General features: G+C 43.0%; 1 long non-coding RNA gene across 4 annotated transcripts in view; it reads left to right on the top strand.

Moving 5' to 3' along the window:
• LOC119814702 overlaps window positions 1–27,844 on the top strand; it is a 58,591-nt gene that overhangs the window by 21,380 nt on the left and 9,367 nt on the right. Inside the window, exon 4 of one of the 4 annotated variants that reach the window (XR_005285450.1) lies at window positions 24,117–26,124. The exons of 1 other annotated variant lie outside the window; for it this stretch is intronic. This is a non-coding gene — a long non-coding RNA (uncharacterized LOC119814702). Of the gene's footprint in view, window positions 1–4,902; window positions 5,067–18,238; window positions 18,301–24,116; window positions 26,125–27,844 lie in introns of those variants that run through there. 2 more of the 4 variants (XR_005285453.1, XR_005285451.1) reach the window with 2 other exon arrangements.

Here is a 27,844-nt window from a genome sequence, read left to right as displayed (position 1 = left end):
GGAGGACAAGAGTTACGGGACTTAATAGTCTGGACCACCACATAAGATGGGAGACCTGGGCTAAGCATGGAGGTTGGATGCAGTGTGGGTGGGCAAAGATCCAGCAGACTCACCAGAGTGGACTGATGCATCTGGGGCAAGCCTAGTGATTGGGGATGGTACAGGTAGAATAGTATACATGGAATCATGAGATTGAACCAGTACATTGGGAGTGTGGCCCAGGCTGGGCTTTGAGTTGGATATAGGCTGCAGGTGGACTTGGGTCAAACCAGTTCATCAAACTGGGCTGGTCTACAGGATGTGTGAATGGTGCCAAGAAGGTTGGAAATGACATCATCAGGGCTCACCAGAGTGGCCTATTGCACAGGATAGACAACCAGCACCCTGTGTGGGTATCAGAAAGGGTGCAGTTAAGCTAAAGTCAAGTGGATTTACCTGGCTGGACTAAAGCCCAGGATGTGCCACTCAGAATAGGTCTGGAGGCTGTATATGGTGTAGGTGGACTAGGGTCAGGCAGATCCCATCTCAGCCATTCAAGTCAATACTACTTGTACTCCCTAGATGCCTCAAGGGTATTGGAATGGTCCATCTGCCCCCAAAGGCCAGATTTTGTGACAGTGGTCAGAATGTTCTATGACAGCCTTTTTCAAGGGTTTGTCTCAACAAAGTAGTGACTCTTACAAAGAGGAGTGCACAGGCATATTTGTAATAGCATCATGGAAAGTAGTGAATATAGAAAGACCCAAAAGGTAAGGTTGGCTATATCCATTCTGAACATCGGTCTATATTAAAGTGCATATAACCGAAGGTCATCTGGAGAGGAATATGCAGTGGCATGGGGTACCCATCATGGATACAGAGTTAGTGGGAGGCAGCAGTGTCATCTGTGGGTGCTCATCTCTCAGCAATTTAAATGTTTTCTTTATCAGTTTCTGTTATTTCTAGTTGCTTTCTCTGATCACTCAGTGTATTCATTAAGTGTTGACAGAGGTTTCTGTCCCACCTGGTCCTGCAGCCGTTCAGTCCCAAAGAAACACACAGAGGCCTACGTTAATTATAAACTGGTTGGCCTATTAGCTCAGGATTTCTTATTAACTAATTCTTCCATCTTCCATTAACCCATAAATCTTGTCTGTGTAAGCCATGTGGCTTGGTACCTTTTATCAGTGAGGCATTCTTATCTTGCTTCCTCTGCATCTGGGTGAAGATTGCAGACTGAGCCTTTCCTATTCCAAGAATTCTCCTGTTCTTGTCACCCCACCTATACTTTCTGCCTGGCTACTGGCCAGTCAGCATTTTATTAAACCAGTACAAGTGACAAATCTTTACAGGGTATAAGACCATTGTTCTACAGCAATTAAATACCTCTTATCAAAATGATCAGAACCCTAAGTGTTTTAGATTTTCATTTTTTAATATTCTGGAATACCACACTCATACATACATGCATGTGTATTTAGAGAGAGAAATACACACACATATCGTGGGAATGGGACACAAAATTCTTTTGTGCTTCATATATTCCTATTACACATAGCCTGGCTGGAATTTAAATTTATATATATTTTTAGTGTGATTATGTTTGATTATAATCTGGCATGTGAGGTCAGATAAAGAACTTTCCATTTGTAGCTTCATATCTGTACTCCAAAAGTTTCTGAGTTCGAAGTATTTTGGATTTTGAATTTTAGAATTAGGTAGATTCACTTTATATTTCATTTATGCTGTGTGTGTGTGTTCTTATGTAAGTGCAGGTGCTGATGAGGCCACTAGAGGTTGATATTCTCAACCAATCAGTCTATGCCTTATTAATTTGTTTATTTTAATTTATTTAATTAATTCAATTTATTTAGTGAGAGAAATGGGGCTCACTGATTTGGCTAGACTTTGCTGGCCAGCAAGCCTTCCACCTGGTTCTCTAGTACTGGGATGATAAGCATAGAGTCTTTTAAAAATATTCATTTATTTTATGTATATGAGTGAGCTGTCTTCACACACACCAGAAGAGGAAATCAGATTCCATTGCAGATGGTCGTGAGCCATCTCTCCAGCCCCACAGGCACACACATTTATGTCCAGCATTTTTATGTGAGTACTGGGAATTAGACTCAGCTCTTTATTTTTGTCTAGCAAGCACCTGGCCAACTGAACTGTCTCCCCAGACCCTATGCTGTTTTATCTTTTAAAATACAAAATGAAAGTTCTTTTTGGTTAACTATAGTTACTGACTAGGAAACGTTACCAAGCTGTTTGCTCAGTTTGGGGGATTATTGGAGCACCCACTCCTTGTTTGCAGTTTGATCTATCATTTTCCTGTGTAAAACTCTTCAGTCAGAGGAGGAGAGTATGTGAGAAAAGGTTTTTGTTTTTTTTTTTTTTTTTTACATATTTGAAATGCCTTCCTTGGTCCTTATTCTTGAGCAGTCATATGCCAGTGAATATATGTTTTATGACCTTTTCTCTCAACAATTTGAAAATACTGTTCGATTGTCTTGAGATCAGTGAATGGGTGATTTTGCTGATGAAAAGACTGAGTTCAGTTTAATGAACATTTCTTTGTAAGTATTTTTTTCTTTTTGTCCTTCTCACAGCTTTTATATTTTTATCTATAATACTCTGCAGTGTCACTACGCAATGTCTAAGCAGAAATTTATCTTTGTTTATTCTTCTTGGCACTTGGCGCATGCTTTCTGGCTGAGGCTTGTCATCTCTCATCAATGCTTAGCTATTTTCTCTTTGAAAATTGCTTTCCCATCAGTTCCCACAGTTGAGAAATCTGACTACGTGTGCACACAAGATTGTCAGTCTATCTTATTTTTAACTGCTGCTTTGCTTTTATAATTGAGGCAAAATTTATTTCCAGTGAGATTCATAGGCATCATGTGTGTAATTTGGTGTACACATACACTTGTGAGACCATGAAATCCCAGGCAAGCGTATGTTCAGAATCACAGACATTGCCTCTTCCTCCTTCCACACAGGTAACTCTTTCCATCTTTCCCATGGTAGCTCCCCAGTTCTTCAGTGTCCTATAAACAGGACTATTCTGAATCTATTTTGTCTTATCTCTTTCACTCAAAATGTTTTTGAGATAAATCTATTTTATTGCGTGTGACAATAGCAAATTCCTTCTTTAAAGTTGAATAGTCTTTCATTGTAGAAAAATACATTGAACTTATATAACCCATTTGCCAGTGTAGGCAGCATGAGTCTTCAGATATGTGGATGAAGGTGCACCTGGGTGTCACAGCCCTTGAGCTACCCCAGGCTTAGTGATTGTAGGCATAAGAATCTCAGGCCACAGTAACTTTAATGATGCCCCAGCACGGACCATTGAGCCTGGGAGGCATTTGTAAAGCTAAGTCTACTTCTTCCAGGTTTCCCAGATCTTAGCTTTGTCTCAGCAGAGCCCCTGGCAAAGCCGTAAAAAGCATGGGGGTTGGGAGACCGAAAAGCACCAACACAATCAAAAGCCCTGGCATGTTTCTCAGGAATCAGGACACAAGTCTTTGAAATCAATCCTATGTCAGTCCTGCCTCTCATTCCACACTTTTATGCCTGTTTGGTACCATCATTCCCTCTTTCCCAGTTTTTAACAACTTCCCACTTTTCTTCCAGCTGTCTAGTCAGGAAGAATCTGATTACATAATTTATGATACTAAAAAGTCAAGGGATGTGATGGACCAGAAAATGCCTCCCCTGGTTTCCAGGCTGTGATCCGCTTAGTGTCCCCGTTTCCTTAGATCAGAAAGGATGAGTTTACAGGTGCGGTTAAAGACTTTGGAAGTTGGGAGAGTGGGGGCGCCCAGTGCAAACGCCAGTTTCTCATGAGACAGTCAGGCCAGAGAAGGGGATGTAACAAAAGAAAGAGCCAGAAAGGAGGAAAGAGAATAGGGAAGGAAGGAAGACGCTGGGAGGGGGAGGACGGGAGGCCCAGGGTGTCTTGTGTTTCTTTAAAATGGAAGAAGCTTCTGAAGCAAAGATATCAGCAGCCCCTAGAAAAGAGAAAAAGCAAGGAATAAGATTTCCAAGAGGTTCCATAAAGACTTCAGTTCTGTTGACCCATCTAGACTTCGGGCGCCCCAGAACTGCAGCAGAATAAGTTTCTATTATTTTAAGCTGACTTGTGTCAAATTGCTGAAGAGCTGATGGGAAACTAACACAGGGGCTGAAGGTTTTTATCTTCTTAGAAATACTTGAAGTCAACCAGGGGACCAAAGGAGAAGGGAATTACTTTGTCTAATATACAACTCGGCATTGGAAGGGTGTCAGCCTCACAAGCAGGTGGCTGCATTCTTCAATTCAGTAATCCTGTAGCATCTTTAACAGACATTATTCATTTCACCATATTGGGGAATTAATACAGAAGTCTTTGGGTTTTTTTTGTGTGTGTTATTCAATCATTTCAATTTTGTGTAATTTCAGTTCCAGTTGCTGAGGTTTTTTTTTTTAATAAGCTGTCTTCATTTGCATTCCTTTTCCTTGAGTTTAGGGATGGCAGGACAAGCTCAGGAGTGTTCTTCTGGAGTTCCTCTCTCAACACTGCTGCATTGGAGCTGGTTTTTACCTTTCTAGAAGTTTCTGTTCTTAAAACTGTTGACTTAGGAAGTTGCTCGCCCTGGAGCAGGTACTAGTTTAGGGTTGGACAAATATGAGAGAGAGAAAAACAAGTGTGGAAATTCATGGATGTTCTCCACTCTGGAAGCTTCATGGGTGTGGGGCATCTGGGGCTAGGCAGAAGCCAGGCTGGTAGAGGGAAGTACCTAAGGCTGGCCTAGTGAGGTCTTGCCCTTCTGTCCTGTAGTCCCAACTAGGTCATGTGACATTCCTTTAGCAAATTGTTCAGAGAGACAAGTTAAGGTAAGAAATAAAGGTGATTTCCGTTCCGATTCTTCGCCGCAGCAATATGTCAGCCGCCCCCAGAGAGGATGAAAGTAAATGAATCAGTGCTGGAGAGTGAAGGATACCATCCGTGCAGAATGGCGAAAGGACTCCCAAACAGCATCTTCATTGATTTTCTTTGTAATTGACACAGCATCTCGGTTTGCCTTCAGGCTTCAGCAAGAGAGAATGGGCAGCCATGTACACAGAGCTTCCCGGTGTCGGAATTTAATAAAAAAAAAAAATACCTTCCAAATGAACGCCCTTTCTTCCTCATTGTTCCTCTTTCTCTCCCTCTTCTTTCTGCTTCCTTGGTGTCCCTTCCTTCCCTCTTTTCCGCTACTCAATGCCTTCCACCCCCACTTCAAAACAAAAGCATGCACTGTATATATCTCAGTGTGTGCAACCGGCTGTCACATTGATGACTTTGGGAAAGAAAAAAAATGCACATTTCACCTTTTAAGTTGGCTTGAATCTCATTTAGACAAAAGCTCAGTATTTTTCTGGAAAAAAAAAAAAACAAAGCATAACTCGAGGTGGCCATGTCCTAGAATACACCACTAGAGAGTGATTTCAGGAAGTCCTGTGCTCCAGGGGCTCCCAAGAATCCCCTGCACAGGAGAAGGGAGCATGGTTGTCACCTCCTAAACTGCAGGTCAGCTTCCCCTGACCTCAGAGGCAGATCCTGGCCCTGGCATGTTGCTGGATATGGATTTCACAGTCCGTGGAAGCTGAGGCCGACCTTGTAATTTTCAAGAGTCCCTTGACAAGAGACCCTCTATAGGCAGCTGGGATAGAGGGTTGCTATGGCTTAAAGCTGCCTTCAAGAAAGACGTCTGGGAGCAAAAAAAAGGGATGCTGTGCATTGGAGAAAAGCCTTTCATCAGTGACTATCAGCGGCTGCTGGGCCAAACCTAAGAAAGTTGGATTTGATTCTGGAGAACAGATCTCCTGCTAATCTCTCATTGTGGCACACTGTGTATGTTCCAAGGAATGGGTCAGATATCACCAGAAACATGTACCAGAAAGACAGCATTGTGCCAAAAGCTGATGTCGGCACAGAAGAGGCTCACTATGTAGTAGGTCACGTTCATCCTCCTCCATCTAGCTCTGCCGTCTTTACTTTGCTCTTGCTTGGTTGCTTTACAGATGCCTTTAACTTGCCTTGGGAACCATAATTCCTCCTTCAGCAGGTACCTGTAGAGTTCTGTATGTGCCCACCACTGTGCTTTGGGTGATGGATGGAATCGTGGGCATCCAGTCTCTACTGAGATGGGAAGTAGAAACAGGGTAATCCTCAGAAGTCCATGGACCAGCTATCCTGTCTTATAGGGGGGTGAACATCAAGTGCACTTCCTCAAGCAAGGTGAATGGTAAAGACTAGCATGCAAGGCTATCCTTTGATTTCATACATTCCCTGTATTCACAACATGCGTAAATATACAAGAGCATACATATACATACCATACACATACATTACAAACATACAGGCGTGCACTTATACATGTATTAAAAAGTAACTCCAGATGTTGTCAAATGTTTGTGCAAAGCACAATAACTAATTGAGAATTTCTACCATAAGCAATTCCATTTGACCTTTGTAATACCTATGTAGGCAGAACGACTCAGACTATTACCGTGATAAAGCCCCAAAAGCAACTTGGAGAGGAAATGGTTTATCTCATCCCACATGCCCTGGTCACAGTCCATCCATACTAAAGGGAACTCAGGGCAAGAATTCAAGGCAGGAGCCTGGAAGCAGAAAACTTAATCAGAGGCAATGGGAAAGTGATCCTTCCTGTATTTTTTCTTGTGGCTTGCATCAGTTGGCTTTCTTACAGCACCCAGGACCACCAGCCCAGGAAGGGCACTGCCCACTGTACACTGGGCCTTTACACATCCATCGTCAGTCAGGAAATTGCATCACAGGCTTGTGCACAGGCTAGTCTAGTGGGGATATTTTCTCAATTGAAGTTTCCTTTTGCAAAATGACTCCAGCTCATGTCAAGTTGACATGAAACAAGCCAGCACAAGTGACCCCTTGTCAGCTTGACACTCAAACACATCACTGTTTGTTCAGCTGTAACCTTTCCTTTCCCTTTGTCCCCAATATGTCATATTAATATCATCATCACAATATAAAACACATTCAAAACTTTAAACGTTCCACAGTCTTTAAAAACTCAGACTTTTAAAGTTCAGTCTCTTTTAAAGTCTCTCTAAAATTTCCGACTCTCTGAAACCCCCAAATCCCTCAACTGTGAACTCCTGTAAAGCAAAAATAAGTTGCATACTTTCTTACTCAAAGAGGGAAGAACCAGAGCATAATCACAGTAAAAACAAAAAGCAAAATAAAAATTCAACAATATTACCAAGTTCCGTGTTGGATGTCTGGGACATACTTAGAATCCTCCAGTCTAGCAAGGCCAGTATAGTTAGTTCCGCTTCTCCAGTTTGCCCTCTGCAACACAAACAGATGGTTTCCTGGGCTCGGGATATCTCAGTTTTCACATCCGCTGCTGTCCTTGGTGATTCTCCCATGGTACTGGCAACTCTGAAATTCTGGTTCTCCTGCTGCAATTGTGTTGCGCTTTGACCAGCAGTCACTCCAGGGCTCTCTTCACAGCCTCTGTCCCTGCCACGCCGTGCCAAGCTTGAACTTCTCTCCCATGACCCCTTCTACCGCAACTGAGGCTGAACTTTCACAGTGGTAAGGCCTCTCTACAGGGACTCCAATCCTGCTACATAGCGCCAAGCCTCGGCAGCTCTCCATGACCCCTTGATGCCTTCAAAACCGAACACCGGAGTGACTTTTACACTGTTAATTTGGCTGCTTGTGTGAGATGGCACCTCACCCAACTCTGGACTACAGTTTCTGTCTGATGATGCAGAGGAAATACTTCCCAGAGGGTTTTGCCTTCTTGATTGCAACTGGTTCTTCAGCCACAGAGGACCAGGACCCATTGTTCCAGTAGAGTCTCACATGGGTGGTTCTTAGTTAAAAATATCAATGGTCCTGATAGAGCCTTTAGAGAACTTTCACAAGCCAGGTATTCAGCATTCACATTGCTCTCAGCACGCTAATCTTCCAAGCTCCCACGGAACCGCCCATTGAGCCTGAGCACCAATGCCTTTTCTCAACCCAAAGTCCCAAACACCTCCACAGTCCTCTCCAAAGCACGTGGCCAGATCTGTCCCAGCAAAATCCTCCCATTTGCTATCAATTTCTGTCTTAATTGCAGTTTCTATTGCCGTGATAAGACACCGTGGCAACAGTAAGTTGGGGAGGAAAGTACTTACTGCATCTCACGTGCTCCAATCCTGTCCCTTGTCAAGGAAAGTCACGGCAGGAATTCGAGGTGGCAATCAGGAGGCAGACACTGAAGCAGAGGCCACTGAAGAATGTGGCTTACTGGCTACTTCTTCATGGCTTGCTCAGTCTGCTTTCTTGTAACACCCAGGACCACCAGCCAATGGGTGGCACCATCTGTAGTGAGCTAGGCTCTGTCACATCAAAAGCTAATCAAGTAAATGTATCACAGGTGTGCCCACATGCCAATCTACTGTTTTTTTTTTTCCTTTCAAATTGAGGTTCTCTTTGGCAAAATGGCTCTAGTTGGGTCAAGTTGACATAAAACTAGACAGTATAGGCCCCCTTCCAATTTATCATACTGTTTTCTCCTTAATGGATATCAATAATGACCTCCCGACACTCTGGCAAATAGCGAGGAGAAAATATTTTGACACATGAAAATGCCTGCCAAGATGGCCCCTGAGTCAGCCTCCACATGAGATTGATGCCAAAGAGCATGCCAGGTATTGGTAGTGAAAACGTAAAATGCTTTTGTGTGTAGTAATGGCTTAAAAAAGGCAAATGTCAACATGTAGGATTTTAGACTCTATAAAGAGAAGTGGCACTTATTGTTGACTCATTTTATCCTTCTCAGTTATGTGATACCATGGAGGTGAGACTCAGGGTTTACATTTGAGGGACCAGTAAAATGAGAGTCCTATTGTTGAAAGGGGCTACCTTGAGGGAGAAACTCAGGTTCATCAGATAGCAAAGTTGATGTCCCTTGAATGACACTTTGTTGATCCCTCACGGGGTGCTGGGCAGGATGGATGGCCTTGAAGGGTCCCTTATATGCTCCCATGGAATGGTATGAAATATGGACTCATTATTAGGGAAAGAAACAGCACCGAACACTATCCCAATGTGAGCAGTCTGTTACGCTATTTTCCTAGAATACCAAAGGTCACCTTTGTGGGTGTGTGGAATACTGATGCTCATTTCTGCTTGGCGTGCTGAAAAAAAAAATCAAACTCCAAATAAAGCAATAAAACAATCCTTATAGAGCACTTTTAACAAGGAAAAATTGGTTTAGACTACTTGCTTATTCCTTTCTGGCTGGCTGCTTTGAACTTGGGAGGGTGGTGGGAATTAGAAAGGAAAAGATTTAGTGTCGCTTAAGAGGCTCAGCCAGGGCCAATACTGGCAAGCCCTTTGTGTGGGGGAAGGATTTTTTCTATTTTAACTTCCTGTGCCTTCTTTGCTTTGTCTTCTTTCTTGAATATTTCTCTCTCCCCGGAAGTTTCCTGTGCCCCGAATCAGAGGCTTGCCACCCCAGCAGTACCTTAGCATTGCCCGTAGGGGAGAAGGTTTGTTAACCAATACCAAAAGGCTAGCCCTGAAAACATACATATGGGTAATGCTATACAGACTGAGCAGTTTGTATTTATGTATTTAGAAGTGTGTGTGTGTGTGTATATATATATATATAAAAGCTATCATAGATGTGAAAGAAAGAAAGGAGGGATATATGGGAGAGAGGAAAGTGGGAAATGATGTAATTGTTTTATAATTCCAAAAAATAAAAGATATAATAAAATGGAAAAAAATTACAGATACCCGGTTGTAGATATTCCAGAAGCTTGGTGCTGAAGTGGGAGAGTCCAGCATCTCACCGGGTCTGAGAACCATTGTCCAGGTCATTGACATCTCAGCATGGGTTGCATATCCTGCCTCCCATTCTTGAGGAGAGTTGAAAGAGGGTCAATAGTGAACTTGGACTAGATGGCACAGTCAGAGGCCAGGATAGTCAATAGTCAATAATAATAATAATAATAATAATAATAATAATAGTAATTCTCATTCTTGCTCCAACCAGCGTCACCTCACAGCATATTAAGATGGGGCTCTGATACTCATGGACCCAGTCTTGACTCAAACAACAGGTTATGATCCAGGATACCCAGCCTATCATTCTAGCAGAGCAGATTTAGCTAGAGGGGCTAGATCTCACAGTCTTTCCTGGAGCACAGTCCTTGCCAACCTTTTCCTATAATAACTCAGCCTTCACGCTAGGTTAGTGGTTTTTCCACTGTTTTTAGGTTGCTAAGATTTTTAATTCTTATTTTTGTTGTAGGTCATGGACCGTGGGACCTTGACCAGTCTAGGCGAGTGCTCTACCACCGAAGCACACGCCAGTCCTAGATCATTTGCATTTTTAAATCATGAGCATGAGTGAATGTTGAAAGGTGTCAGTCATGTTCACGTTCTGCTGAAACCCTCAGATAATGTACCTTCCATTTTTGTCAAAGTGGAGGATTAAACAGACTTTTTTTCTTCCAGGAAGAAACCAAGTTTGCATTTCTGGAATCAGTCCAACTTATCACCAAATAATATCCTTTCTGCATAACAGGAAAAAAGAAAGGAAAAGAGTCAGAGGTCCCAGGAGTTCAGGTAGATTAACCGAAACTAGAAGAAGGACTTGAACACACACTATCAACTCTGAGTCTGGGTCTGTGCCCAAAAGCCTTCCCAAGACTCCAGGGTGAGGGCAACTTCAGACGGAGACATGGGAGGAGGGACGGTAAAGATGACCAGTCACATCTTAGGAGACAGGAGGAGCGTGACTGGCACGCAGCTGAGGGTGTTATGGCAGGTGTCACAAGGGGAGAGTTGGGGAGTGGTGAGAAGAAGACACAGGTTCAGACACTGAGCTCATTTGCAGCCATGATAAATCCTTCTTGTAAGGGCCCGGCGAGGGGCTAGGTGGTCCAGCCCACAGCTCATCTGTTTTGAACACTCCAGGATCGCTCTGAAAATCCCACTGCAGTTGCAAGGACCACTGTTACTTGATTCCCCTGCCTCAGTGTCCTCTTTCCAATGATGACCACTCCAGGTCCCTAGCAGAATAGTCTCGGGAAACTCTGGGAAAGTCTAGATGGCCCTGCCCACTGCAGCCACTCCTTACTATGGAATTAGCCTTCTGCCTAGTATTGAACTCCGGCCAAACACCCTGAGGAAGAGTCTGGGTCCTCTTCTCTGTCTAATTTTCACCCATCTGCTTCTCCTCATTAGTGCTCAGCTTCAATACTTGGGCATTTGAATGAGGTTTTCTTTTTCTTGGGAGCAGCAAGCTATTGCTTCTCTCCTTTCTTCTGTTACCAGCTATCTTCAAAGAGACACACAGACTGTCTGTTCCCGCTTTCTCAACTCTGGATCTCTTCTCTCTTCCAGTAACTTCGGTCCCAGCCACACTCTTAAAATAGCTGCACATGAACACAGGGTTTCCCCTTTACCACTCAGCAATTACCGCCTTGAGGCACCATCCACATCTGCCCAGTGACGAAGCAAAAAACCGTGATTGGGGCAAGGGTTGCGTACTTAAGGCTTATGAATGGTGGAAGTGGGCACCATGTGTTCAAAAGGCTATATGTAATTGGTGGAGTCTAAGCAAGTCATGCACCCTTTCTTGCTTTGTCAACAGGGCATATCTCCTGGGCAGATGTGAGAAAGTCGCCGAGCCATTTCAGAAAGGGACCAGGGGCAGACTGCAGCACCTGGAGCTGTAAGCCTCTTGCTAGTTTGTAAGCCCAGCTAGCCACCCTCTGGTAGAGAGCTCAGTCAGGACCAAGGGAGTTGCTCCTTGCCTGTATGTGATTTCCATATAAATAGAGCAGAAGGATCTTCAATCTGTCCCTTGGGACAAAAATAAAATAAAAAAGAAGAAAGGAAGAAAGAAAGACAGACAGACAGAGAGAGAGACAGAAAGAAAGAAAGACAGAGACAGGCAGAAAGAAAGAAAGAAAGAAAGAAAGAAAGAAAGAAAGAAAGAAAGAAAGAAAGAGCGAGCGAGCGAGCTAAGGAAGATGTCTATCATTTCTAGAAATTTGGAAGTTGCAAGCACCTGCGTGATGTGTGACTGCCACAATTGTCCTCTTGTTTCAGCCTTTGTGGGGACGCAGGCAGCTGATGGATACCTGAGAAGGGAGAAGATATATATAAAGTGAATAAATGCAAACAAAATAGGAGCAAAGGCAGTTCCTGGCATAGGAGGCCATCAATGCTCCCATTCAGGAATAGATGGGCAGTGATTCTGATCCAAACTCCAGAAGGGACCAGTAAGTGTTGTGTAGTACTCCTCGGTTTCCCTTGAAGTCAGTCAGGATCATCCCTTATTCCACTTAGAGCACAGTGGGTACACAAGAGACTTGAAAAGAATGAGAAAACTGTTCAGAACCACAGAACCATGCCATTATCAGGGAAAGTATGCGCTTCTGTGTGGTGCTCGTGTACAAGGGACGGAGTGCTGGGATGCAGCTGAGAATGTAGACTGGGAACCCGGTGCTGGGTGGTGGGGGCGGGGTGATTACAGACCCCAAGGTGTTCTCTTTAGAAGCCAGTTTAGTCAGAGCCTGTTTGTGTGCTGGGGTGTGAACCCTATGAATGTATCATTAGCAGGGCCTTAGAACAGGCTCCTTCTTTCCAAATTCCCTGGGGGCAGAGAGACCACAAGACCACCTGCCACTCTGACGATCCACCTTCTGCCCACAATTGATGCCAGAGATATTTTGATTTTTAAAGGGATAGCACCAGCTTGCTCTCAAGGTGGAATGTCTAAAGAGCTAGTCCCTGGTCCTCTCTGACCATCTGCACTGCTGAGACGGTAGCGAGTCCAAATTGAAGTGTGCTGTGAGTGTACAACATAGACCACCAGATATTAAAGGTTTAGTGGAACAAAAGAAAACAAAGAACCATGTTATTAATTTTGTATTGATTACACGCTGACACGGTAATGTTGGAATATACTGGAGTAAAACTAAGATTATATATATATATATGGATCATATTATATTTCTACTGTGTAGTCTTATTCTAAAAGACACCTTATCCTGAGATATATTCTCAGAAAGCCTGTTAAATTTAGATCTGGAAGGACCTATAAGCTTGGATACATAGGACAATGGAATTTGGCAGGAAGGAAAATGCAGACATGTGACATCACACGATACATAGGGTCAGACAGTAGTCCGATTGCCCATAAACCCACCTAACTCCCCTGTATTTGATTTAATTATTTGAGGGCTCTGGTAGCAATTTCACTGTTACCTCAATATTCCGGCAAAGCAAATATTATAATGATAACTAACACTGGCTGACAACTTGCTATGTACCAGGGGCTATGCTAACTGCTTTATATATAATTTCTATTGTAAATGTATGTATGTAGGCACCTAACTATCCTCAGATGGTATGTAAGGCAAATCATATGGAAGTCACTGGCCATGGAAGGCGAGGGGCAAGGAATAGGCACAGGTGTTGCCTCAGTTCCTTGCTTGAGAAGTAAGTAACAGCTGAGCCCACACCCTGGTTAGGGCTGGCAGGAGAATCAGTGTGCTGGGCAGGCGTTCTTATAACACATACCTGCCAGCATGCCTCATGTGTAACATGCTCATTAAACATTGCTTTATTGCCTGGTCCTTCTCCTTTCCCTTGCTTCAGTCTTGGCCCCTTTCTCATTTCCATCACTGCTTCCCAGAAACACTCTGCCATTTATTGCTACGCGCTGGACAAGCAATGATCATTAGCCTCAGATGGACTTTGGTGTGGAGCCAAATGCCACTCACTGACTGAGTAACTTACGAAGGGAGGTGATAATGCCCACTCCTAGGCTTGTAATGGGGTTTAATGCCGTGTGAGATGCAGTGGCTCTCCGGGGAGAAAGTGAGTAATAAATGCTAGCCGGGGCTACTGCTTCTTCTTTTGATGGAGTTTCCCGTTTTTGTTCCCTATTGTTTGTTTGCTTTTATGATATATTTTATCTCATTCTTTATTACACTGTCTTATTCTAGAGCTCAGGATGGCTTAGTTCTTGGAATCTTTTTATATCAGCCCGTGAAGTACTGGAATTGTAGGTGTGTGCACTACACCTAGCTCTGGTTTTTTGACTTCTAAATCTCAAGTTTCAAAAATTACGGGTGTCTAGAGGCTAAGAATTGAACTGGGGCAATCTCTTCTCTAAGAGTTTCCCCCACCCCTACCTCAGGATAATTCATGCCTTATGACTCTGTAATTTCCTTAGAATCTGAAAAGAGGAAATCTAGAAAAAAAAAAACCTTAGAGGCAGCTTAGAAAAAGTATAAGGGCACCATGTGGGGAGCAACAGAGGGGACTAGAAAAACGCAAATGATCTGAAGGAGGAAATGGGGAAAACAGAGGGAAAGGAGATGGATACAGAAGTAGGAGGTTAGAACAGCACTAAGGATGTCTGGAAAAGTAATAAATAGCATATTATTATCTATCTATATGGAAATCACATATAATGCAATAAGTCTATGTATACATAAACATATCAATTAGATAAAACTCCTCCTATCTGGACTGACATTGGTCCTCCCAAGAGCCATAGACTGTCAAATGAAAATCCCAGCACCAGGCATGAGAAGCCCTCCTTTGAGTTGTTACTTAGGGTTGTTCTCGTGATTTCCCAAACATATGTCCTATTAGTGCTGTCCTTTGTTACTTCTCAGAGGAGGAAGTCCCTATCACTTAAGACATTATGCACTTTGGGTACAGGTTCCAGAAGCCCCTATCTTGGAACTGATAAATACTGATTTTCATGATATCAGAAGGTGTCATACAAGCCTCCAAGGAAGGGAGGCAAACACCAGTCCTACCCAGAAGTGAAATCAATGAATCACAACAATAACCAGCAGTAGTGGCTTGCATATCTTGTCAGTGACCAACAGCTCTCTAATTGGTCTTTGGGTCTGCTCAGTAAGAGGGAAACCATGCCCGGTACTGGACACCTAGTCTACTAGTTGATAGGGAAATCATAGATCTTGGAGGAGAACCTACAACCTCCCCTTCACTAAACTAGAATAATTACTAACAGCATGATAAATATTTAGGTTGACATCAATGGACATGCTAACATGGAAGGGGGGAAGCTTGTGGTGCCTCAACCCTAGACAAAGAATTAGAGTAGCTGGGGAATGCTGAAAGTGGGGGATATGCACTTCCCCAGAAAAGAGCCCTTCCCAATTGGTTATCTAATACCAAGTAGTCAGTCCTGAGACCGTATACATATGTCTGAGACCACACACACACACACACACGTGTAAGTGAGAAGGTTCTATTTATGTATTTAAAAATAATCTATCTATACGTAACAACTAAAGAAAGAGGACCCAAGTTTAATATAGAGCAAGGATGGTGCGTGGGAGGAGTTGGAGGGAGGAAAGAGAAGGAAGAATGATATAATTGCATTATAATTTCAAAACCTAAAATCATTATTATGAAAAGTCAAATTTTTAAAAGATGTTAAGAAGCAACACCATCTTTAGAAGCGAGGCCATGATTTCTTTAAGTAGCATCTCTTACTAACTGTTTTGCTTACAGTGAGGCCTTTCTGCAACCTATGTTGGCAAGAAGAAAATCCTTTGTCACTGTTTATCAGTTGTTAGTAAAAAAATCTTAATTTTTTACAAGTGAAGCTTCTGGCCTCTACTATAGTCATCTGTTCTATATCCTAAAAGCCAGGGACTTCTTGAACGGCTTCTTTACTCAGAATTTTTATATGTTAGCTATAGATAAATGTTTATTAAATTATACATTCTTCCAGTAGAATATATTCTTATGTTAGAAAATTTTTTTTCTCAAGCAATTTCTATAAATATTTAGAGGCCATTTTTGTCTTTGAAATTCCTTATATGTCCCTGAAAGCCCAAAAGGACTTGGAGAGCTACTTTACCTTAGCAAACAAAAGCCAAAGCTCCCTGAACATCACAGTTCTCCAATGGGAGCTTCCCAATGTCTCTGTTTTTGTCTAGCCATTGCCATACCTCCAGGAAAACCCAACAAGTGGAACCAGAGAGCAGCACGCCCTGATACCACCTAGCCTGCTGCTGGCAGACGTGGGTTTCTGTCCCAGCTCAGATGTCTAAGGTGAGGTGACTGCAGGCCACCTTTCTCCTCTCTGGGTATCAGTATCCATGTCTAAGAGGGAGCTGAATTGAGTGTCAGCTCTCAAGACCTTTGCTGGAAAGTCTGAGAGGCATAGACAGCGCTATATTCCTTCTAGCTGCAGCTTCAGTGTCTAACAGGTACTAGGTACTCGATGAGGGTGGTACTTACCGAGTCAGTGGGCCCTCAGCTTTGGCTATGGCCCCGTGTGATAGTTGCTACTGTACCTAAACCACCTCTTGAGAGAGAGGAGGAATAAGAGGAATAGCAGGTGGACAGAACTGTACTGGGAAAGTGAAGAGGTCCTGGACACTTTTTTTCATCTATTTCATTCCTAGACCTTGTATACACTCAGCCTGAACCTATTTATAGCACAAGATAATAAGAAGATAGATCACTTAATTCAGGTTCCTTAGTATACGGGAAAAGCAGTAATAGAATATGCATACTTAGTGTCTCTCCTTGCTTAATAAATTAAGACTACTTTATTTAGACTCCAGAGAAGGACCTAAGCCAATGCTTAGCTAGTCATACTAGTTAAGAGATAGTCATTGGCTGAAAATATTTTTTTGGTATAAGTCTGCCAAGTGTTTGTCTTACCCAGGAAGGAAAGAGACATTGAATCAATCTGGCAGACCTCGTTAATAAAACTCCACTTACTCAAGTCCTTTAGGAAAACCAATGTCTGCAGTCCATTCCTATGGCCATTAGCAGTTACTGAGCACATGGAATCTTCTGCCTTGCAGAAGAAATGATATCCACTTGGGCATTTGGTCCAGGGAGGTACTCAGGATATGTGGTACTTGGAAACCAGCAAACAGTAGCCAATGACCTATGGTTGAAAGCTATCGTATCGTAAGCACAAGGCAAAGGATGCTCTCTGAATGAAGTGAGTTATCTCTTGTATAGTCAGGGTGAAAAGAGGATTGCAAGCGGGGTGCTACTGTGAGTGTTTCTAAACAGACAGGTATCGTGGGACTATTGAGAGCAGGTGAAACAATACCTTGGCCCAATGAAGAGTCACAGTTATGATCTGATTGTCCTGTGGAGTTCTTCTTGCCTCCCTACTCTGTGTCTCTCAATTCCTGTTATGTAAAGCTGCGCAGTAAGATATAGAGAGCATCATAAATCATACAGATTAGAGTAGTATTGTCCCAAGGGCTGACTTTCACAAGAGTGTGTGATGTGGTGTGTGTGTGTGTGTGTGTGTGTGTGTGTGTAGAGTTTATGGATTGGGCTCAACTAGAAGGCCAGGGAACCTTATAGATCCATCTATTTCTGCCTCTCAGTTGCTGAGATTACACGCACACACTGCCACAGCCAGCATCTTTTTACAGGTTCTGGGAATCACATAGATTTCACACTTGAGATATCTCCTTCCTAATTTAGTTTTAATGTACATGGTCTTTGTAACATTTGATCATGTTTTCTAAAGGTCGTCCTGGGAGGGTGAGGGGGTACAAGAAGGATGACCTGTCTGTCCAGTTCTCTTCAACTTCTGATGTGTGAGGACAGAGGTGACCACCCCAGCTCTAGGGTGCCAGTTTCTCCTGGCTGTAAGTGCCCAGCATGCCTGGTGGACAGTGCCATTTTACTGAAAGCAGTTCAAAGGGTTGTCAAAGAGACTCCTCTCTGGGAAGGCAGGGGTTACTGCAGAAGTTTAGCAAGCCAGTTTCTTTAGTTCTAATGAAATCCAAATCCCTGTCTTGAGCATCGCATGATTGCTTAAGGAGGTGGGTATCTAAAGCTGTGAGGTTTTCCATCATCTGGAATTCTGTAACCAGATTTTCAGAAAATGTTTGAATCGGCTAGAGAAAGGCAAGGTAGATTTGTGGCTGGCTCCCTCATAACAACCTGTATGGAGACACAGATCCAGGCTTAGTATACGCTTTCTCATCATTATGTGAGAGGGATAGTCCTAGCCATGCCATACTCCATCCTAGGACGCCCCATGAGTTTGTGGCTCTCAGTCCATCTAGTTGGCAGTGCTGCCTGTTCTAGTATCAAATAGCAAAAGAATTTCTGATTTTGTTCTCGTGGTATAGTAGCTTATTTAAGCTTTTTCAGACAGCATGTGATGTTGACATCTCTTTTTGTTATTTCCAGATGAGGTACAAAGAAATGAAGTGATGGGCCCAAGACTATACAGCCAGTGAGAGAAGAAGCTGGAGTTTAGGGCCGGATAAACTTGCATGTGAATCTGGACTCCTGATCACTGTATCACTCTTTATGCATGTATGTGGTAGGGGTAGATAGGCTGGGCTCTGAGGAGGATTTTTTTTTTAATCAAACAAATAGCTATTCCCAAGGGACTGTGAGCACAGGGTACTCAGGAAGCAGGCGATTGTGGTGGCTAAAAGTAGAGTCTTGTCAGGCATAGCTGGGTTCATTTTCCCTTCCATTTTCAGTCAGTGTGTCCTTGGCTAGGTGCCCAAACTCTTTAAGCGTCAGTTTTCTCAGGCATGAAATGGGGATGGGGAAGATTAAAAAGACAAACTAAGACATGTCTTTAAATAGTGGTTAGCATATTGATATGTTATACAAATATCAAATTTGTCAAATAAGGGTTGACATTGGTATCTATGGGATACCAATGCCATGTGAATGTCATTAATATAGTAATATGTGATAGTGAGGTATACTGTGCACACACAATACACACACACAGAGCAGGAGAGAGAGAGAGAGAGAGAGAGAGAGAGAGAGAGAGAGAGAGAGAGAGAGAGAGAGAGAGAGAGAGAGAGATTAGGGAGTATTTGTGTAACTATGTCAAAAGTCTTTTATTTCCCTCTTCTTCTCAATTCATGCCTACTTTTGAATTATAAGGTTGCCATGACCTTGTTAAATAATATGTTAGCTTCCTATAGGGAAAGGATATATACCCACAAGATACTGCATCTGGGGAGGGGCTTAGGGGTTGTGCTGTCACATTTACTGGTGTCAGAGCCTGGTTGGTGGCTCTGGTGACTTGCTAAGAGCTACCCTCCCTGTGCTACCAGCGTAAACAAAGTAGGACTAAGGGTTGGCTCAGTGGTGGTGTGTGCAAGGCCCTGAGTTCTATCCTCTGTACTGAAAAACAGACACACAAGTCAAAAGATGATGCCCTGGCTAGAGAAACCTGTAAGAAAGCACCCCATTAGTGCTCTTGATTTGGGGTACAGCAGGACTTAGAGTTAATATTCACAGGCAGCTCTCACCACCTTGGCGTGGGAGGATCCACGCATCCCTGGAACTCTTTCTGTGGAATCTCAGAAGGCAGCTGAGGGCTCATCGAGAGCCTCAGCCACAACCGACTCCTCTTGCTCTTTTCTTGATTGGTATCAGCCACATGAACATTATCTTACATCTGAGTTATGTTGAGGAAGGGGTCACACACTCTAGGACCTTCCCGACCAAGCCTACAGCACAGATGGGTGTGGGGCCCTGCAGGAGACAGTGAATGATTGTGAGTGGGGGATCCCAGGCCATAAAGAAGAGCCTGGGTGGAGCTTCCTAGGACGGTGTGGGGAGGACTTAGAAGCTTGGTTGAGGTCTTGGTCTCACCCTTGGTGTTCATGTCTCTTTCATCCGCATTAGTCGCTGGATGTGCCAGCATCATTGTTTCCCTGCAACTTTGCATCCTGTTCTTCATAGGTCTTTGTTTATTGTGGCTGCCGTTCCGGCAACTTTCATAGATACCTTAAGGGAATTGTTATAGGGAAGAGGCTGACCTACTGGGTACCACCAGGGCCGTTATTTGTCTAGGTGGGGCCATATGCTTACTTTAGGCCAAGGATATCTGTGAAAAGTGATGCAAGTTGCTGGCATGCCTGGACCACATGAGCATCCTTCTGAGACCCCAGGCCATCTTCCTTCTATTTGCTGGCGTTATGCTGAGGCTACGTATTAAAGACAGTAGGAGCCATGGCAGCTAGGACCCTGAGCAACTGCGTGGAGAGGGGAGCCCAGCCTGTAGCCTCACTGCTCTCTCAGAAAGGTGTTTGAGTGTGTAGCAGTTAGTATCCTCCTTAATACACGCCTATTTCTTCAGCAAACAGTGTTTCCTGCCCTCGATTCCAGCGTTCGTCTGACTCTTTTCGGAAACCCTCCTGGCCTCGCTGCCCTCAGGTTCTCTGCATTTCCCTAGCTCACATTGCTCCATCCACACACACCCCGTTTTGCTACCCGCGGGCTTGTGGTGCTAATTGAGGAGGACAGAGCGTTCATGGCGCATCTCCCCAAATGCCTAGCACGAAGCCCAGCAAACAGTCAGCACCCAGTCAATACTTAGTGATCGATCTGAGAGGCTGGACCGATCCATATCAAACTCCAAGCATCATCTGGGAGCTTTCTGATTAAACGAATGAGTCTGGCAACCCTTCACAAACACTACCCCTCAGCCTTTGCTGAGGGGGAGCCCCAGGTCCCAGCCTCCGGGCTGCAGAGTCCTGCTTGCTGGCCAGCTGTTGTCTGGGTTCCCGGGGTTCAAGGGGCTCTGGGCCACTCTCCAATGACTCAGGCATCAAATGACAGCTGCCTAAAGACCAGTCTGTGTTCTTCCTATACCCATGCTTTAAAAAATTCATGAAAATAAAAAAACCCTCAAATAAAGTACAGACTCTCCCTCTTTTATTACCCAGGAAAGATGAACCAGAAGAGTGGAATAGACGTGTCTTCCAATAACTGTGCCAGTATTTTTAAAATATCATAAGTTGTGGAAGCTTAGGCCCATCACTAGGGATCTCCAGTGTTAGCTGCATGCTTGGAGCTGGTGGTACCCATTCAGGATATGGTAGTGAGTGGTTCTGCCATAGTGGGAGTGGGCATCCTAATGGTCAGAATGATCTTAGTTTTTTCTTTAATTTTTTAATGATTTTTGAGGCACCAATAATTTGTTTAATGAAAAAAATTAGATAACATTGATAAGCAACTGGCATTTATGTCACATGTGTTTCCATGTATGAACATGCTTATCTTGCCAGACCTTCCCTGATGTTGACATACAGACTTCTGTAATGCTTATATCCTTGGCATCCTCTTTCAACAGCCAGTTTTTGCTTGGCTTTCTGTGTTAACATCACCACTTTTACTGACTTCACGTTATTTCTTCTTAGAGAAGTGTGTCATTGCTCAGAAAACTATGCTTACTTGTTAAAGCTATTTTTCTGTTTGTTTTATTTTGCCACTATATATTCCCTGTATACGAACATTTGCACATGCGTGCGACTATTCCAGAGGGTCTGTCTCTTCAGAGAGTCAAATTACCTGATCATAGGCGACGTGAAATTTTGAAGTAGGGCAATAGCTTTTGATCTAAAAGGTTATATCATTTGTCCTCTAGCTTAACATGCCGGGTGTCTTTACGTTTATTCGAGTTAATTCTCATAAGTGGATACAAACAAGACAAAGGTAGGATGGAAGGAGGAATCTAAATAGTAAATTTCTAAAGTGGAATGGTTTAGTCCAATCTGTTCTGAATGAACTTCTACTACACGTTAGAAAAAGGCCCTGTAGAACTCACTCTGGAGACTGGCCTGGCCTCAAAGATCCACTTGCCTCTGCCTCCTGAGTGCTTTGACTCTCCGGCTTGTTCTTGGAACCCCTTTTCCTCCTGCTGGGTTGACTTGTTCAGTCTCGATCTGAGGGTTTGTGCCTAGTCCTACTGTAACTCGTTATGCCATGTTGGGTTGATGTCCCTGGGAGGACTGCTCTTTGCCGAAGGGAAACAAGGGGAGTATCTGGGGAGAGGGGAGGTGGGGTGGGGCAGGGAGCTGTGAGAAGTGGAGGGAGAGGAAACTGTGGTTGGGGTACATTGTATTAGAGAAGAATAAATAAATGTATAAATGAATAAATGAATGAATGAATAAATAAATACAGACAGACAGACTTACTCTTGGGTTTAGAACCAGTTTCCACACAACGAAGATACGGCTGAGCATCTTAATTTATATACTTGCATGGGTGCCCTGAAGAAAAGTGTGTTATCAGCATCTCCCAAAGTGGCAAAAGTAGAGTGTTCTGGAAGCAGTATGAGTAAGGATATGTAATGGTGTGTGTGTGTGTGTGCGCGCGCGTGTTCGTGTGTTTGTGCATGTGTGTGTTTGTGTGTGTTTGTGTGTGTGTGTGTGCGTGTATGTGTGTATGTCTGGCATCTACATTCATTGTGTAACTTGAAAGCCCCATAAGCCATATCTTGGTTGTTTGAATAGGAAAAAAAAAGAGGAAGAAATCTGTTTTTAAGCTGCTTGGTGGAGAGAAAGGCCAGGGTGAAGAGTGAGCCATTTTCTCACCAAGAAGCACCCAGAGCAGGGAAGGGTTGCATTAGGAAAGCTGGTTCCCCCCTGTGTGCTAATATATTAAAATTCTTTTACTTAACCTGTCAAAAAATCTCTTTTCATAGTAAAAAATAGAAACTGTTAATATCTTTCCTCCTCTACTCCCTATCCTGCTCCATTTTCTTGTCTGCCTGCTGACTCCCACGCTGCCAGCTCACTCTCAGATGACAAGGTCAGTCAGCTTTGGTGCAGGCTCAGAGGCTACTTTATGGGCTGTCTATGGACCAGACCTTTGTTCAACCCAGGGTCCCATGTCCCAAATTCCCTGACCCATGTGGAAGAACTAGGATTGCCTTGCTCAGGGATTCATGAGCGTGATTCCTTCTGGAAGAGGAGCACCAGCTGTTTGATGGAGAGGTGGCTACTGGTTAACCCTTTCCTTCCCAGTCCATTGAGGTCTTATAGGTCATGGTGCAGGGGTGGGAGGGTGGAGAGATTTGCTATGTAGTAAGTAGGAACCAGATTAGATCAGGAGTCCTGGCTCTGTTCGTGATCAGGGGGATGACATTGTCCAAGTCCCGAACCCTCTCTGAACAACATCATTCCATTGGTCACAGGCAAATCCAGGAATGCTGACATAATCCTGGAGAGGTGAGGGGAGGGGAAAGGAAGAGAGAAAGATGGAGGGAGGGAGGGAGGGAGAACATGAAGTTGGGTGGGAGGGAGGTGAGTAAGATCTGGGAGAGGACTGGGGTGGGGAGAAAGAATATGAACAGAATGTATTAGATGAAAAAGTCACCGGGAAACATTATTATTATTTTATTATTTATTATGTATACAATATTCTGTCTGTCTGTATGCCTGCAGGTCAGAAGAGAGCACCAGACTTCATTACAGATGGCTGTGAGCCACCATGTGGTTGCTGGGAATTGAACTCAGGACCTTTGGAAGAGCAGACAATGCTCTTAACCTCTGAGCCATTTCTCCAGCCCCCAGGGAAACATTATTTTGTAAATTTAAATATATATTTATATATGGATATATAAATTTACACACATACACACATGAATAGAGTTACATCACATGGGATAATATATGTTTTACCCAAGAGCCATAGGCCATCTAACAGAAATACAGTGTTAGGCATGGGAAGCCTATTTTCAAATTGTTGGTCAAGGGAGTCCAAGAGACTCCTAAACCAATACAAGACTTTGCCTTTGTCCTTAGTTGTTTCCGAGAACTTGAAGGTAAAACAGTATTATTCAGATACAGGGCTTAGAACACATGTTCTCAACCTTTCTAATATTGTGACCTTTTACTATACTTCCTCATGTTCTGGTGATAACAACTGTTGCAGGGTCCCAATGACTTCCTCAGGGGAGGGGGTAAGAAGGTGTAATGTCAACAGCATAGACATTGAGAGTCAGGTAAAAGGCAAACAGCAGACTCCTTTATTCAGCAATGGGGAAAACCTTATATACCCTCATCCCAGCACCCAGGCTGCGGTCCAATTAGTTGACATTGTGTGGTTGCCCCTCATTGGCTAGGCACAATCAGGACCTTTGACAGAGCCTGTTACTAGGTGCTCAGGCAGACTCCAGGTTGGCTCATCTCTCAGCCTTGTAGGGCTTATCTTCCTACACCCAACCATAAAATTATTTTCATTGCTGCTTCATGACTGCAATTTTGCTACTGTTATGAATCATAATGTGGATATCTGTTTTCTGAAGGTCTTGGGTGACTGCCTTGAAAGTGTCGTTTGACCCCCAAAGAGGTCATAACCCACAGAATAAGCACCACCGTCTTAGAAGAATTGAGCTGGAAATGACCTTAAGGTCTTCTCCATGAAGACGAGCTTTCAACCAAAGGTGCTCTACAAGCCGCCAATGGATAAAAGAAATCAATAGTCCTACCCAGGTGTAATGTTCATGAACCTCAAAAATACCTGGCCTCGGGAGATATGCCCAGTGGTGCAATAGTGGTACTTTTATCTCAGGAGTAACAGCTGCCTATATGGACTTCAGGTGCGAATTCACACCTGGTACTGTAACCCCTATCAACCACATGTTGTTGATGGGAGGGAATTCATGTCTGGTACTGTAAACCCAGCCAACCACATGTTGTCAGTGGGAGGGAATTCATGCCTGGCATTGTAAGCCCAATCAACTATGTGTTGTCAATGGGGGAGAATTCACGCCCGGTGCTTTAAACCCAGACAACTACATGTTATCAATGGGAGGGGATTCACACCTGATATCATAAATTCAGCCAAGGACCTGTAATAGACCCTAAAAGGAGAATACTGCCATTTTATTAAACCAATAAATTCTCCACTGAATTCTAAATAGTAATCCTATACCTACAGGTAATTGTAACTCTCATCCCTCATCAAAGAAGCTTCTTTTGCAGCAGATGGAGACCATTACAAAGACAATTGGTCAAAATTCAGAGAATTAGTGAACGTGGGCTGCCAAACCCTAACTAGTATCTATGAGGCAACCCTCCTGTCTAAGACTGTAAGAGCCAGTGTACACGTCAGTAGATAGTTTCTTCTAAACATGGCAAGCAAGTTGCAGATATGAAATACCAGCAATACAGCTGCCTATACAAAACCTGCATAAAGACAACACCAGATGCCATGCCAACATGGACGAGGAAAGATTCACAAAGCTCCACCCATAGTTGAAAAGCTATAGGCAATTAGCGGTTGCTGAGAGAATCATGAGAATCATTTTTTAATTCAGGGATAAGCTCTCTGATAGGCTCTCCAATTACAAGCAGGCAACAATACCTCATATAATATTTTAGGAGTCTTTTGAATAACCCTGACCAATAACTCAAAAGAGGGCTTCTCATCTGGTGTTGGGGTTTTTGTTAGGCGGTCTTTGGGTTGTGGAGAAACATTGTCAACCCAGATGGGAAATTTTCCTTTGAACTGTATATTCATATTTATACACTCACTTATGGTAATGTAAGTATTTTTTTTTTGTACAGAACGTTAACAGTATTGTTTCTTGTAACACCTTCTTGACAACTTTACAGTTATTTAACCCCCCCTCCTGTTTGGATTTCTCTCACCTCTCCGTAGAGCCCCCATTTTCCCCATCAGATCACCTGGCCCCTGCTACTCCACTCTCTACTGATCCCCCACACCTACCCCAACAATGGTCCAGTTTTTTTTCCCTGGTTTTTATGATTATTCCAGGATCTACTCATAGCGGAAGATCTGGAGCTGGTAACCTCAGATGAGAAAGAAAACCCAGCGTTTGTTTTTGATCTTTTCTAGTTCCCCTCATTTGCCTGGAAATGTCAGAATCTCACTTTTCTTTACAGCTGAATAGCATTCCATGGTGCATATGTACTACATTTTCATTAACTGTTATTCAGCTGAAGGACATGTAGGCTGTTTCCATTTCTTAGCTATTATGAATAGAATAGCTATGAATATGGCCGAGCAAGTACCTAGAGAGTATGCTGTAGAGTGCCAAGGAGCTGAATAGCTGGATCATATGGTAGATCTGTGTTTAGCCTTTTGAGAATTCTCCACAGTGGATGGGTCAGTTTGCAGTTCCACCAACAGTGAATGAGGAGTCCCTTTTCCCCAATTCCCTCCAGCATTTGCTGTTGGTTGTTTTGTTGGCCTCTGCTGTCCTGACCCAGCAAAATAAAATTTCAAAGTTGTTTTGACTTGCCATTTCTCTAATTACTAGGCACAATGAACATTTTTGAGATATTTCTTAGCCATTTTTTTTTTCTGTCGAGAACTCTCTGTTCAGGGAGGACCTGTGGTTGGTGTCTAGAACCTATGTTAAAATTCTGGGTAAAGAGATAGAAGCAGGTACATTCTTGAGGTTCCTGGCCAGGAGTCCTAGCCAAATCAGCCTCTCTCTGTGCCAATTAAGACACCCTGTCTGTAAAGCAAGATAGGTGTCTCCTGGGGCACAACATTGGAGGTTTTGTTCTGGCCTCCATCACGTGTGCATGAAGTTGCATACATCAAACACACACACATACACACACAAATACACATACATATACACACATACATACACACATGGGGTGGGAGAGAGAGACTATATCGATGCCTAACACAACTTGGAATTGTTCCTGTTTGAACTTACATGAGGCATCACGCACTGCACCCGCCATGAGTATAGTTGTGAGCGTCACTCACACTGTTGACTCATGCAGAACTTGTTCATGCTCTTTGCAAGATGAATGCTCACTATGTTGTGAATAGCTCTTATTTTGACCATGAAGGCATGTCTTGTGGTGTGTGGGTTAAACAACTAAAAGCATACGGTTTCTTGAGGTGAAGAAAAATCTCTTTGATAAATAGGAGTTATTGTGTCTTTATTTAAAACAAACAGTACAAGTCTGAATCTCTTGGATGATGAGAATGCCCTCTGTCCCTGTGATGAACTGTGGGTTTAGCACCAGAGTCTGACTATATTCTATTCTTTATCAAGGGAAATAGCAGTACCATTAAGGTTGATTATGAAGAGTTCTTTTGCTACCTCTTATAATTTATTTTATTTTTCTGTGCCTCACTGTTTGAATCTGAAAATGATGACATCTATATTTTGTTTGTCTTGTTGAGAAACCAAAAAAGGAATAAAGCTGAGAGAATTCCGAGAGATTTAACATGTAAATGTAATTTTCTTTGTTAGAAGCTGTATTAGTCAAGATTCTCTAGAAGAACAGAACTTAGAGAATAAATCTCTCTTCTTTCTAAAGAAGACTTACAGGCTATGGTTCAACTAGTCCAACAATGACTGTCTACCAATGGAAAGGTCAAAGAGGTTCAGTCCATGAGGCTGAATGTCTTCAGTATACACTGGATGCTCGAAGAAGTAGGCTGTAAGGCAAGTAAAGGAATGAACTTGCTAGTGAGAGCAAGAGCAGGCCGAGAGAGAGAGAGAGAGAGAGAGAGAGAGAGAGAGAGAGAGAGAGAGAGAGAGAGAGAGAGAGAGAGGGAGGGATGGATGGATAGATAGATAGATAGATAGATGATAGATAGATTGATAGATGATAGATAGATTGATAGATAGATAGATATAGATAGATTGATAGATAGATAGATAGATAGATATAGATAGATAGATAGATAGATAGATAGATGATAGATAGATATAGATAGATAGATGATAGATAGATAGGTAGATGATAGATAGATAGATAGATATAGATAGATGATAGATAGATTGATAGATAGATAAATAGATAGATATAGATAGATGATAGATAGATAGATATAGATAGATGATAGATAGATAGATTGATAGATAGATATAGATAGATGATAGATAGATAGATAGATAGAGATAGATAGATGATAGATAGATAGACTGATAGATAGATAGATAGATAGATAGATAGATAGATAGATAGATAGATAGATAGATAGAGCTTTCTCCTTCCTTGTCCTTTATATAGGCTGCAATAAAAGGTGTGGTCC

Source organism: Arvicola amphibius, chromosome 5 (genome assembly GCF_903992535.2).
Source record: "Arvicola amphibius chromosome 5, mArvAmp1.2, whole genome shotgun sequence".
Classification (NCBI taxonomy): Eukaryota; Metazoa; Chordata; class Mammalia; order Rodentia; family Cricetidae; genus Arvicola; species Arvicola amphibius.
This window is presented reverse-complemented; position numbering and strand designations above follow the sequence as displayed.